Here is a 14164-nt window from a genome sequence, read left to right as displayed (position 1 = left end):
GAAGGACGAATCTCATGGGAGCGTGAAAGCTCTTGTACGTCAGATTCTGATGAGGAGATAGAGCGATGGCAGAACCAATTACACGAGGTAACCATGCTAAACTGCAATATGATGACAAGATCGCTGCATTGCGTATTGACAGAAGTGAGGGATTTGCCTACTTACGATGGGTTAAGTGAGGTAGATACTTTCCTAGATAAGTTTGAAAGGGAGGTGCTGAAAAAGCAACGTTTCTAGGCCTTGAATTGGGTACTGCGCGCTATGCCTGCGAGGTGTGGGGGTACGCACAAAGGGAGATTTGAGGACTAGTGCGAATGTAGAAGAATGATGCGCACGTGGTTTGGGAAGCCTAGAGTGTGATTGACATATAAATGCAACGGGAAGGATAAACCGCGCGAACATCTAGCTAGATGGATGTCGACATATGGAAAACAACCTGCGCGGATGCACATGAACTTCACGTTGGGAGATACGGTCAATAAGCATGTGTTGGGGGGACAATTGCGCAAATGGCTCCTCAAGTTGGAATGACAAAATATGGAGAGAATGATCGCGTAGAAGGTTATCCACGCGGAAGAATTTAGAGGGGTGTACGAAGCACTGAACAAGGTATGTAGTGCACAACGAAGTGATTGGGACCTGCACGTGCCATCAGTTTTATGGGCTTATAGGACAATGTGCAAGAAAATGATGGGATAGGTGCCTTCTAGGCTGGCCTATGGAGCGAACGCTATAATACTAATGGAGTATATCATGCCTAATCTGCGCATAACAACACTCACGGGTATGACGGACCGCGGAGCCTTGAAGGAAAGGCTCGCATAGTTGGAGGAACTCAAGGAAGAATGATTTCTGGCTGGCTTTCACCAACAGGTAAAAAAGCAACACGAAAAGGCCTGGCACGATCGACATATTAAGTTGCGCACCTTCAAGGTGAACGATTTGGTGTTACTATATGATAGTAAGTTTGATAAATTCTCAGGAAAATTCAAAATGCATTGGTTGAGACCGTGTGTTATTAAGGATGTCACAGACGAAGGTGCGGTGCAGTTGGTAAAGTTAAATGGAGAACCTTTCCCAGGAAGAGTGAATGACAGTTGGTTGAAGCCATACATGGGTGGCCCAACTATCTGACTAGCCCACCGAAGTACAGTCTTAGCACTCCAGGTAGCTGAAAGGAGGCGCGGGACTATAAACAGATGCAGGGAATGCAGGAGCTAATGCAAGGAAGCAGTTCAGATACCGCGGTCTCTGAACAACGTGTGCAGGAGGTACAACAGGTAGTTTCTCAGTGCGCTGCCAATCTTGCAGTAGTTTAGGCAGAGTTGGGAGGTCTCGTGTGAAGATCTCCGCATCGACAGGGAGACTCGAGGGCGAGTCACGATGTTTGTGTTGGGGGCCTGTTGGGCACGGGATCCCCTAAGGGAAGTTTTGGGGCTTAAAGCCTAGATTTTGACTAAATCTAATGTAAAGACTCCGCGTTTTGTTGGTGCAGAGTGCGAGCTTGTAAATGAGTCATAGGGTCTGCCCTCATCTTTGTAATGTAATGTCAGCTTTAGAGATCTACCCATGGTCTGTGGACCATGGGATTGTATAAATAGAGTGAGGCTCTAAGTTGTAAATCAGTTAGAGAAGTAGGCAATAGATGGAGAATTGAGTCTTGTCTAAAGTGTAGAGTCGAGTCTTTGGGTCGTAGAGTAGGAGAAGGCTCTGTAGCTGAGGGCGCAGAGGCCTAGTAGTTCGTAGTTGAGTGCGCGGACCCCTGCAGCTGAGTGTGCAGGGCAGGTTGAGTCTGTAATTTATTGAAGCATTAATAAAGAGAAGTTTTATACCATTCCTGTGTATTTATTTACTGTTTTCTACATTAAATGTATCAGGTATAAATTATATTTCTGCTATTTATAAGATGCATGAACTTATATGATTATGTTGATTAAGTAAATATAAGATAAGTTATCTGTTTACGCGAAGGTAACTAACAATTATAAGAAGATAAGTAAGATCTGTGGTATAACTTGGGGAAATAGCGCAGATCGCTACTTTAGCAGCGTGAAAGCACCTTTGGCCCTGGTTAAGGCTGTACGAAGGTGATTATAACAGATTGCGAAGGCCTCACAGGTCAGGATAGTGCACGAAGTGACATGCGCAAAGGTATTCATAGTTGGAATAAACCGACCCCTTAGACATCTCAAGGGTGCAAAAACTTGGTTGCAACATCCCCCCTACTGCTTCGGGTGAGACCTCAGTTTGCGCTCCACGGGCTGTTGCCGAAAGGGCTAGTAGTGTAAGGATTTGTTTGGCTAATTAACTCCAAATCTGGGTCAAGCCCCCTCAAGCCAACAACTTAGCCAATTTCAAGCCCTCCCAAGCTCCTATTTCCTTATGTTGTTCCCTTGGAAAATTGCCCCTATTTTTAGGAATTTCACACCAAGGAATTATGCAATAGCCTTAGATCAATCTCTGACTGCATGCACAACTTGTACACAAGGGAATATTCTACAACTGATAATACACTACCTTGTAATATCCATCTCAACTAGTAAACTCGAATTCTCTGCATGCAACAATTATTTTGGGATGATTGATCACTGAGTGTGGTTGAAGTTCCACTTCCACTTTGACCTCCACTAGTTCTTCTGACAATTAGAACTAGTTAAACTGACAATAACTCAAATTAACTGAAATAAGTTGCTAAAAATTAGCAATCAATCATGTAGAACTAAAATCAAGTGTCTCCAATTCAAATTTACTGAGTTAATTGAGTGAGAGGAAATTCTGCTGAAATAGAAATTCGAATTTTAATGTAGTTTGACGAAAGAAAAGTCAAAACTAAATTTTCTTCCTGCATTTTCAACACTCCCTCTCAACAAGAACGAGATTATCAACCAACCCTATCCTACACACGTGAAACTCAAATTTTCCTCTTAACAAAGACTTCTTCAAAATATATACATCCTGTTCCTATGTCAGAATATACTGCAACAACATAGTCCGCCTCTGCGCACAATCTTGTAGATCGTGATAACGAATGTCGATATGTTTGGTTCATGAAATACATGATTTCCAGAGAGTCTGATACAACTTTTACTATCACAGTAGGATCCATATTCTGACCAAATAATCCATCAAGAATATTTCTCATCTAGATAGCCTCACATGCTGCTTGACTTATAGCCATGTACTCTGCTTATGCTGAGCTGGGTGCCACATATCTCTACTTCCTACTGTAGCAAGAAATTGTTGCAGACCCAACACTAAAAATTCCTCCTAGTGTGCCCTTCTTCTTTGATGGACTCCCTGCCCAATCTGCATCTGTGAAGCCTTGCAGCTTCACTCCCTCAATTTGTCTGTACCAAAGACGAAACTGAGTAGTGCCTCTGAGGTATCTCAACGCATGATTTACTGCCTTCCAATATAGTTTGGTTGGATTAACCATTTCTTTAGTAATCTGGTTAATTGCATAACACATGTCTAGTCATGTGTTCACCAAATACATGAGTGAGCCCACAAGTTGTATGTAAATGGTAGCCTCCACTACTTCACCTGAAGTAGAATCCTCTTTCCTCCAGTTTCCTACTAGAGGAGTCTCCATGGGTTTGCACCTACTCATGCAGAACCTCTGAAGTATCTTGTTGGCATACTTTCCCTAAGAGACAAACAATTCCCCATCACCTTGCCATACTTCCAATCCAAGGAAGTAGTGCATGAGGCCAATGTCCTTCATCTTGAACTCTCTTGCAAGGTCCTCCTTACAAGATCTGATCAAGTGCTCATCACCAGTAAGGATCAAGTCATTGAAATATAAAAATAATCAATAATTTATCTTCTACCACAATGTGATAAAGGTTTGTATCTGCTTCAATTTTTGTACAACCCAAACTGGTGACATAGCTATCAATCCTGGTTTACAAAGCACAGGGTGCTTTCTTGTGTTCATACAACACTCGCTTCAGTTTGCACACATACGAATCTCTTTCAAAGTCCTCAAACCCCTATGGATTCTCAATATACACCTCCTCCTCAATAAATCCATTGAATAATGTTTTCTTCACATCCATCTAGTGGATCTTCCACCCCATTTGCGTTGACAATGCTAGAATGTACCTGATGGATGGGTACCTTGCTACTGGAGCAAAGGTCTCCTCATAGTCAATTCCCTCAACTTAAGAGAACTCCTTGGCCACAAATCTAGCCTTGTGTTTCTCTATGCTCCCATCTGTTGCATTCTTTACCTTGTAAATCCATCTCGAACCAACCACTGATTTGTCTACTGGTCTTGGGACCACTTCCTAAACATTGTTTCTGAAAATGGAATCATATTCCTCTACCATAGCATCAACCCATACTGGTTGCTCTACAACTTCCTTGAATGAGGATGGCTCAGTCTCTACAAGCTCACTCATTAGAGCCATGTAGCCAGTGTACCAATGCGGTGACCTCCGTTGCATGCGCTGTGATGTGGGTGCCCCCACAAGCACCCACATTCTCTCTAGCATCCTACGATAATCTATCAGCTTCCCTGGTTCACTTCCTTCCTTCTTTGGATGTCTCTACTTGAGTGGATGTCTCCAATCTCTGCTCCTTTTCTTGTGGTTTCTCCACAACTTCCTGAGTTTCTTCCTTTGGATCCAAAAGATCCTGATTAGGATGCAATTGAAGCTCCTTCTCAAGAGAACACCTCATTGGCTTTTCCTCATCAAATTTCACATCCCTTCAAATTATTTTCATCCTGAGAGATTGAAAGTACACATGATAGTTTTGAGGTGTTTCTCTGTACCCCACAAATATGCCCAACTTTGTTGTTGGCTCTAGCTTTTTCCTTGCTTCCTTGGAAACATGATAGTAAACTGATGATCCAAAGATCCTGAAGTGTGACACATGTAGTTTCTTCCCTGAAAAAGCTTGCTCTGGTGTACCCATGCCAAGAATCCCGTGAGGACTCCTATTCTGCAAATAGATTGTTATGTTGCATGCTTCGTCCCACAAGTGTAGAGGTAGGCTTTGGTCATGCAACATCACCTGTGCTGCTCCTACAATACTTTTGTTCTTCCTCTCATATACCCAATTCTATTGTGGGTTATGGGGTGCTGTCAACTCCCGTCGAATGCCTTTCTTTGCACATAAATTTTTGAACTCATTCGACACGTACTCACCTCTGTTATCGCTCCTGACAACCTTCACTTTCTTGCCAATTTCTTTCTCAACAAGTGCTTTAAATTCAACAAATTTGGAGAATGTCTGGTCTTTCTTCTGCATGAGGTAAATCCAAAACTTCTGTGAGAAATCATATTCAAATATAATATAATACCTGTGCTTGGCCATGGAGGCTTTCGAGAAAGGTCCGCAGACCTCAGAATGGATCCTTTCAAGGACTGCATGCACCTTGCTATCTCGATAATTGAAGGTGAATTTTGTGTACTTTCCCAATGTAAACCCTTTTCATGTATCTCACTATTCTAGTGCTCCTTTGGGGATGCTTGTTGAAATCTACTGCGTGATCTTCAAGGCACCATGATGCAAATGGCCATGTCTTCTATGCCATATTCACCGACATCTCAGCTCTACACATTCTCTGCTTTTGTGCTCAATTTTGCAAAATCTTCCACATCTAATTTATGGAAGTTCTTCATTTGAACCCTGATCTGCTTCACTTGTCCCATGGAGATGTGCCTCAGGAAAGCCTTCCCTTTGCTAAATATCACATCGTAGCCACAATCTTCCAACACAACTACAGAAACTAGATTCTTCTCAAACCTGGTACAAGCATCACATCCTTGTTGAGCCTGAGAGGTGAGCTAGAATCCCTCTGAAAAGTAACTGTACCAATATTGGTCGTGCTATACCTTCCATCATCTCCCATCTCTATGTGCATTTGGATATCCTTCCCCTCCAAGTCACTGAAAAATTGTTTTTTCCCCGTCATGTGGAATGAGGCACCACTGTCGAGATACCACACACTACCAATCATTGTGCTTGCCATGCATGAAATGAGGGTAAAATAAAGTTTGAAATTTGAAGCCAAGGATTCACCCGCTGCTCCTCCTGTGGTATTCTTTCTTGCCTTCTTTTGTGGACACTTCGGTGCACAGTGCTCAGATTCATGACAGTGAAAGCACTTAATTTTGGGCAAGTATTTATTCTTTCCCCCTTGACTCAAATCTACTTTGGATTGGGATTTATTCTCCTTCCCTTTCGTTTCCTTTCTAGCCAAGGAACAATTCTCCTCATCCTCACTCTTGGATGAGGTCCGGTCTCTAGTGTTCAACCTTATTTCTTCCTGCACTATATAAGATCATAACCGCTCCCAAATCGATAGTTTCTCTCTGCCATCATAGAATCTTGATAATTATGCTAGCTCTTGGGAAGGCCCAAAAGGGATAGAACTACCAAGTATTCTTCAGGTACATTAACACCAACATCGCCAATCTCATCATGACACTATGTAAACCTGCTTAGGTACTGTGGAACTGTGCCATTCTTTTGCATCTTGATACTTCAAATCTTGTCCTTAAGTGCCATCTTCCTATGGTCACTATAGTTCTCAAACAATTTCGTCATTTCTTTCCACATCGCAAATGAAGTCTCTTTTCAGTGGAGATTTGAGACAATATGATCCCAAACTCCCTCTAATATGATTTTCCTCACTTTGGTCACATCCTTCTTCCACTGAGCAAGATTATGGGCATTAGATGCTTGGGGTTTTGCTACATCTGACTCGATGTATTCTAGCAGCCCATTATCATCCAATACTTCCTCCATGCGGTCCTTCCATGCAACAAAGTTTGAGGTGCTTTCCAAGGCATTCTTGAGCCTGAGTCCATTGAAAGGAATCTTCTCAATCATGAAGAAAACCTCCAACACTGATCTTCAAATTTGAATCTCCTGCAATGAAAACTTCGAGATCTCTACTCTACAGTGATTCTAGCTCTAATACCTTGTATAAATTAATGTGTAGATTCAATACTACTCATGAAATTTACTAAATCACAAGACTTGAAGCTACTATACTGATCCATGGAAGTTAATTCACCATGAAAAGCAAGAATCATTGACATGCAAAAAGAAACATCACACATGCACAAAGATTTATCTAGGGGAAAGTAACTGCTCAAAACCCCTTACTATCTATATTGCATTAATCAAAGAATAGATAAGAAATACATTGATTTCTCAAGCCTGAGCACACCCTGCAAGTGTATCATCTATCCCTCTACCTGACTGACTGAACCTGGCCCAACACTTAACCAATTTCAAGCCTTCTCAAGCTCATATTTCCTTGCATTGTTTCCTTGGGAAATCACCCCTATTTTTTAGGAATTTCACAACAAGGAATTTCACAATATCCTTAGGTCAATCTCTGACTGCATGCACCACCTGTACACATGGGAATATGCTACAACTGATAGTACATTGCCTTGGAATATCCATCTCAAACTAGGTAACTCAAGTGTATCCAACTAGAATTTATTGAGTTAACCGAGCGACAAGATCCATGTCACCTCAATTAAATACCTGCAAGTATTCTGCTGAAATAGAAATTCAAATTTTAATCTAGTTTGACCAAGGCAAAGTAAAAACTAGATTTTCTTGCTGCATTTTCAACAAAAGATAAGGAACTTGCTCAAGAAATTAAAGATCTAATAGTAATCTAAGATATGGAGGTAGATCTAGAGTAGCTAAACCAAGATGTTGATCTCATGTCAAGCATGCAATAGATCACTACTCAGTCTCCCCCTCTTTTGATATCAAAGCAAGCTCTAAGTGAAGAAGAGGAAATTGTTCATCTTCATGATGGTCCGGTAATGGATACATATAATCTAAACTATGATTAACTTCAGAAGAAGATTGTACAAGCGAGAAAGAAACACTTTCTAGATGATCTCACTTCTCCTACATTCATTAGAGAAAGGGTGATTGTGACGAATACCAAAAGGAATCTAGAAGTCATTGCTGCAACCAACTTGGCCTTTGCAGTTGCTTCCAAGTCAAACACAGAGTATCTCATGGCCGATAATTAAAAAATAATGAAGAACTTACAAATTGCAAGGCAACAAGTGAAACAAATCCAAGTAGAGGGCTAGAAAATGACTCCCACGCAGGTGTACCTAAAAGAACTTAAGGCAACCATACTTGGTGAAGTATCAACATTGGGAGAGATAATGAGAAGGCTCTATGAGGATCTTGTCACTATGCACAAAGAAGTTTTTTTCTTGCACAACATGCAACATAAATGCAAATACAATGCCAAATATCTCAAGTTTGTTCATACAACCATTGTTACCGTGCATGAGTGGGGAATGCAGTATAAAGGCGCACCTCATGAGTTAGCGACGAAGACAAGCCAATAGGCTAAGTTGGAGAAAGCAGGGGTTTAGATGCTTATGTAGAGTAACAAACAACTCAGTTTATTCATTGCTAAAATTCAGGCCTTATATGCACGATTGTACAACAATTTGGATTTCATGATGAAGTCACACAAGTTCCCTTCAGTGGGCTCACCCACCGTAGCCAAAGGCAGGAATAAAATCAGACATGAGGATGAAGAATAATTGGAACAACTCAAGTAGATTGTTAGCAAGGAAGATCTAGAGGTGAACATGCATAATATGCAAAAGTACATTGGTGGCTTTGTCCATATCAATACCATGTTGCTCCTGCTGAAGAAGGAAATTGAAACTAGTTCCAAGGCAGTATAACCGGATGCAATGGAGGCTAGAGTCTGCTTCCAGCCTGATCCCATCTTAAAGTTTGGGAAATTCATCGCACAGTACAAAGGTTGGCGTCATTATGTAACCAAAAAGCTAAAAGTTAAAGTGGTTGAGCTAGAGTTTTCCCAAACTCAGGCTTTACATGGCATTTGTCTTATTGACTCTACCCAATTTTGTCTTATATGGGTACATGTAATTTTGTATTTAAACATTTTTGTAACTGGAAGTCCAAGTGTCAATTACAGAATATGAAGAGCCATTATGTAAAGAAGTCAAAAGGTCATGAGGGAAGTCAAAGAGTAACAAAGGAAGATGAATAATCATCCCATTTGTTATAAATATACCCTCATTATTCATGTAAGGGGCTTTTGGCCAGGATTTTGGCTTAGGATCAGAAGCTTAGGAGTTTTTTTAAGAGCCTTGACTTCTCCTTAGCATAGAGGGAGTATCTTTCTTTGTAGGAGTAGGTGTTGGCTTCATGTTCCACTATTGAGACTAGTGGTTTGGAAATTGTATATGTATTTTTGGTACTTCATATTAGGGAGACCGCCTGAATGTTGGTGGGTCCAACACTGTCGACATTTATGGCACTAGAAGGAGGGCTAGATGAAAAACTGAGCCCATGAATTTTTTTTGAAATTTCCTTATCTCCAAATGGCTTCTTCCCAAATCTTAACCTCGGCATGCTTTTCCAGAACCGCAAATCTAAAAGTGCTTATGGGAATAAATAATGACTTGTTTAATCTAAAGTTTGATGGTGAGGGTGGAACAACCATTCTCGAGCACACCACTCACTTTCTTGAGTTTTGCAATCATCACATAATTCATTGTGAGGATACTGCTTACAGGTTGTTTGTCCTTACGTTTGAAGCACCCGTTAAAGAATGGTGTTACACATTGCCAGCCGCTTCTATTCACTCTTTCAAGCATATTTTCAAGGAGCTCTACTATGCCTTTGATAGGTATGATTATAAATCTGTTTACAAGAAAATCACGCATCTTAGAAAAGCACCTGATGAATCTCTTGAATATTTTAACGATCGTTTTATTCATTTTTGTTATGAATTTTCTGAGGATGATGTCAATTGGAATTTTATGAAAGAGAAGTTTGAATTTCTTGTTCATATTTTGATGGACGCAACAGAATATGAATCCTTCGAAAGTCTCCCAACATAGATTGGTTATGGAGCTCTTAATCTGCGAAAAAGGAGGTTGTTGTTTCAAGTGACTCCTCGTCTTCTCCTCATCTAACATCTCCATTTAAGTAGGTTGAGGTTGGATAACTTGGGAATTCATCCATTAATCTACCACCATCTTCTCCCACCCCACATATTTAGAATTTAAGCGCAAGTTTTGACTCTGAATTTGATTTTACCAGTGATGTTCTTTCTCCTCGGCCTCCTTCCGTTGGTTCCTTTGATCTTCCTGATTGTGATTTGTTATATCCATCTATTACAATCACTTTGTCTGATTCTCACGAGGATCAAATTATGTAGAAATTCCTTGTAGATACAAACTTCTAATTGTAATATGCTAAAACGATAGACTAGAATCTACTCTACTCTACTTAGTAACGAAAACAATTGATTGATCGAGAAATCATGAAGAATACAAGAGAAATAATTCAATCAACACATTACACAATGATTTCCTGGGGAAAACCACAGCTAAAAACCCTTTCTATCTGTATATTGAATTAGTCAGAAAGTATGAGAAGATTACAATGCTTTGCTCAAGCCTGAGCAACCTCTGCACTATCTCTATCTGTCTCACAACTTCCTAGACAAGCCCATGCCAATACTTAACCAATTTTATGCTTGCACAAGTCCCTATTTCCTTGTGTAGTTTCCTTGGGAATTAATCCTCTATTAATTAGGGAAATTCCTCATTTGGAATTGCGCAATCCTCAAAGGCCTTCCTCTAATTGCATGCACCACCTGTACAATTCATATGATTATAAAACTGATAACACACTGTCCCTGAACTCCAATCTCAACTGGGTAACTCTCAGATCTGACATGCATGAGTTATTTATGAGCAAATCATCAACTTACTGGTTGATCATTGCAGGAAGCACCACACTACTAGACTTCCCACTAGTTCCTCCAATGGTTGGAACTAGTTTAACTGACTTTAACTTAGTTAAATTGAATTAATTAATTACAACTCAAAATAAAATCAACTAGGGCTCCTATAATGTAGGAGACACTCTACATGACTCAAGTTAGACCCTCAACTCAAATTAACTGGGCCAACTAAGTCAAATTAACTTAGGTAACTAATAGAAGCTGTCATGAGATGTGGAATTACAATTTTATTACTAATTTAATTCGAGGACAAAATTAAATTAGGATTTTCTTGTTGCATTTTCAACATTCCCTCTCAACAAGAAAGGGATTATCTACTACCCTGATCCTGCCTCTATGAAACTTGAATTTGCATCTTTGTAAAAATATCTGCATCTTTTTCCTATGTAGGAATGTACTCCAGAAACATGATTCTCCTCTGCACACAATCTCGTATATAGTGATACCAGATGTCGATATGCTTGGAACAATCATGAAAAATTGGATTCTCAGAGAGTTTGATACAAATATGATTGTCATAGTAAATCACTATAGGATCCATATGCTGACCAAATAACCCAACAAGGATCTTCCTCATCCAGATAACCTCATAAGCTACTTGACTAACAACCATGTACTCTGCTTCTGCTAAAATGAGTGCAACTGATCTCTACTTCCTGTTGTACCAAGAAACTGATGGTGACCTAATACTAAAGATTCCCCCTGATGTGCTCTTCTTTTCGGATGGACTCCCTTCCCAATCTGCATCTGTGAATCCTTTGAGCTTCACTCCCTCTATCTGTCTCTACCAAAGATCAAACTGAGTGGTGCCTCTGAGGTATCTCAACACATGTTGAGCTACCTTCCAATAGAGTTTAGTTGGCTTAACCATTTCTTGATTGAGTTGGTTAACTACAAAATATATGTTCGGTCATGTGTTCACCAAATACATAAGTGAACCCACAAGTTTCCTATAAATAGTAGCCTCCACTATTTCACCTAAAGTAGCATCTTCCTTCCCCCAATTTCCTACTAGAGGAGTCTCCATGGGTTTTCTGCTCTTCATGTGGAACTTCTTCAGTATCTCGTTGGCATACTTTCCCTGAGAGACAAATAGTTCCTCATCTCCTTGCCATACTTCAATACCAAGGAAATAATGCATGAGCCTGTTGTCTAGGAAAATCCTCTCTGCGGACAAAGATGACCCCTCTAGCCCAATGAGTGGGACTAGTAACCTATGTGATAATATACAAGTACACTTTCCTAAATTACAATCGAAATGAGAGAAGAGGAAGATGACCTACCTCGTTTTGATGCTATAACGTACTCCTTTGTTAAAGACCTAAAATCGCTTGTGCCTCAAGATCAGCTTTATTGCTCCCAGTGTATGGATACCTGCACAAGAGATCAAAGACACAACAAAGCATACAAGTACAACAAGCATAATCAAAAGTAATCCACTTAATAGATCAAGGAGCATTAAGATAAATGATGCATTAACACAAACATTTATGGAAAGTGAACCAAATTTTTATATATTAATGAAATAAAGGAGGAAGCATAAAACCAAGCCTTGATGTCAATAAGCTCTCCTTGAGTGAATGTCCAAGTCCAAGCTCAAGCTCTCCAAGCACTCCTTCTCCAAGCCAAATGAGTAGCATGTAGGCACTATCTCAGCATAAGGGTGCAAATAACCAAAGACCAACCATTTGGGAATGGGAGAGGATGAATATATAGGCAGGGAAAGGGAGTTAGGATCTCTCCAAAGATAGGAGAAGGCCCTCATCTCAAGGAGGTAGCTCATAGGGATAAGATCAAAGGGAAATATTGGGAGAATTCGACCACATCCACACCGAAAAACCTCCAGCTCATTGTTTTGGAAGCCTCTAGATCACAAAGATTCTTTTCCTCTTTGGGAAAAATTTCCTTTTAGGGATCAATGGGGTATCCAAGCAAAAATTGTGCTGGCAGCGCGAGGCTAGTATAGTGAAACTAGCAATTAGCACGAGTTGTAAGTGTCAAGGTCACGCTGATCCTGAAAATAGGGTTTCAGAGCTCACTTCTTCAAGGAAGGCTCAAGGCATGTTTCCATCGGTGTTTCAGAGAGGATTTGAGCTGTATATCAGGATGGGTACACTGCATGATTGCCAAGTTTCGGGCACTTCGGGGTATGACACAAGGAAGTGCAGGAGGCGTGCTTACCGCCATAAGACCAAAAGGGAGATTTTTATAAGAAAAAGACCCCAATGGACAGATGAAAGTTATCTTGTGTTGATCAATAGGTAATATGTTAATCTAGTTGTAACCAAAAAAACCCTCCATAAAAGAGAAAATCTCACTCCCAATGCATTCATCAAAGATTTGATAGATAAATGGAGTAGGATAGTTATCTTTAAGGCATGAATGATTAATGTCGCGGTAATCAACACAAATTCGAATTGTTCCCTGATTTTTAGTAACAGGTACAATATTAGAGGCCCAATCTGTCAATGGGATAGGATAAATAAAACTAGCCTTTAGAATTTTTTCAACTTCTCCCTTAATAGCAGTAGCCTTTCTGGGATGCACGGGACGAAGCCATTGGTGAACGGGCTTCGCACCAGGATACGTGGGTATTTCATGCACCACAATAGCTATATCAATACTAGGAATTTCCTCATACGACCAAGCGAAGACATTGGGAAATTTTTTGAAAAGGTCAGTGTAAACTCTGGTCTCATCAGGAGAACAAGAAACCCGAATGTGAATGTTTTCAACAATTCTAGGTTTAATGGAAATGTCGATTGGCATGGTTGCAATAATATTTCCCATATTACCTTCGGACAAGACCTCATGCACTAGAACAAGTGTTTGAAGTGGATGCGTTGGTTTATGAGAAACAAAAGCTTTAAGACACGAAGGAATCTCACTTAGACTTGGAAGGAACGAGGAATGATGATGGATATCGTTCCAAGGAGTTTCATTAAGAGACATAACCTCAATAGTACTCTCGTCGTTGGGGAATATCTCGTTCAAAGGATCTGGAGAATCCCAAGAACCAAGCCAAGGAGATTGCGAATAGGTATCTAGGTACATACTAAGAACAACATGACTTTTTGAAGCAGCTGTAGAAGCCGAGACAATTTCATGATAAGCTTGTTCCAAAGGACTTAGTGGCATAGCGTCACCAAATGAATCAACCTGATCTAGAGAAGGAATGATCCATGGGTCTGTAGAAATAGAGATCATGTTGATCGAGGCGATATGTAGAGGTGGGAGAGAAAAAGTTCCCATTAAGGTAGAATCTTTGAAAATACCTGCATCCATGCTCTCATATGGAATATCAGTATTTCCCACATATGGGATGTTGCCATTTGAGGCACCAGAAGAGAAAAAGGACAATTGGTCGAC

The 14164-nt window shown here is 40.3% G+C and overlaps 1 pseudogene; it reads right to left on the bottom strand.

Moving 5' to 3' along the window:
* The window catches only part of LOC149262622 (zinc finger CCCH domain-containing protein 14-like), a 97347-nt pseudogene extending 83414 nt beyond the window's left edge, over positions 1 to 13933 (bottom strand).
* Between the last annotated feature and the right edge of the window lie 231 nt (positions 13934 to 14164).

The sequence above is a fragment of the Pinus tabuliformis genome, chromosome 6 (assembly GCF_031772625.1).
Source record: "Pinus tabuliformis cultivar Carrire ecotype Pingquan chromosome 6, CPIR1, whole genome shotgun sequence".
Classification (NCBI taxonomy): domain Eukaryota; kingdom Viridiplantae; phylum Streptophyta; class Pinopsida; order Pinales; family Pinaceae; genus Pinus; species Pinus tabuliformis.
This window is presented reverse-complemented; position numbering and strand designations above follow the sequence as displayed.